Genomic DNA, 976 nt, shown 5'->3' on the forward strand with positions numbered 1-976 from the left:
TTTTGTTGGATTGTAGCGGGATAATTTATGTTGTTTTTTGTTTTGATGAGTCGAAGAAAAACGCAGAAAAATAATAACTGCAGCAGCAGCAGCAAAGCAGCAGCAGCAGCAGCAAAACAGCAGCAGCAGCAGCAGCAGCAGCAAGTCAACTACACTGCAGCAGCAGCAGCAGCAAATCAATCAAATAGCAGCAGCAACACAAATGCAGTTTATAAACCACAAAACCCCTTCATAGACAATCCAAGTTTTATATTCAGCAGCAACTGTTGCTGCTGCTGCTGCTGCAGCTTTTGCTGCTGCTTCTTTAACTCTTGCTGCTGCAGCCGCCGCTGCAGCAGCAGCAGCTGCAGCAGTTGCTGCTCTGACTGTTGCAGCTGCTGCAGCATCTGCAGTTGCTGCTGCTTTCACTGTTGCTGCTGCTGTTCTACTTGTAGCTGATGCTGTTTTAGTTGTTGCTGCTGCTGCTGCTGGTGCTGCTGCTGTGTCTGCTGCTGCTGCTTATATGTTGCTGCTATTGGGGTAGCTGCTGCTGCTGCTGCTGCCCTAACTGCTGCTGCTGCTATTCTCTTTGCTGCTGCTGCGACTATAACTGCTGCTGTTGCCGACGCTCTAACTGCTGCTGCTGCTGCTGCTGCTGCTACTCGAACAGCAGCAGCAGCAGCTGCTGATATATCTGTTGCTGCTGCTGCTGTATCTGTTGCTCCTGCAGTTATGCTATTGATGCTTCTGACTCAACAACAACTGCTGCTGCTGCTGCTGCTGCTGCTGCTGCTGCTGCTGTCGTTGTTGTATGTATATGGCATGAGTGCGCTGAGGAGACGGACTAAATAGATAGTGTATTTAATTGAATAAATGAAAACTTTTGAATATAAATTATAAATTTAAATATAAAAAGTTAAATTTTGTTTTTTTTTTTTATCTGAATTGGGGGCGTGCTGCGGTGTACGCGCAGCTCGCGGGGCTGCGGATATATGCA

This window comes from Eimeria mitis, genomic scaffold, assembly GCF_000499745.2.
Source record: "Eimeria mitis Houghton genomic scaffold, Emh_scaff2733, whole genome shotgun sequence".
NCBI lineage: Eukaryota > Apicomplexa > Conoidasida > Eucoccidiorida > Eimeriidae > Eimeria > Eimeria mitis.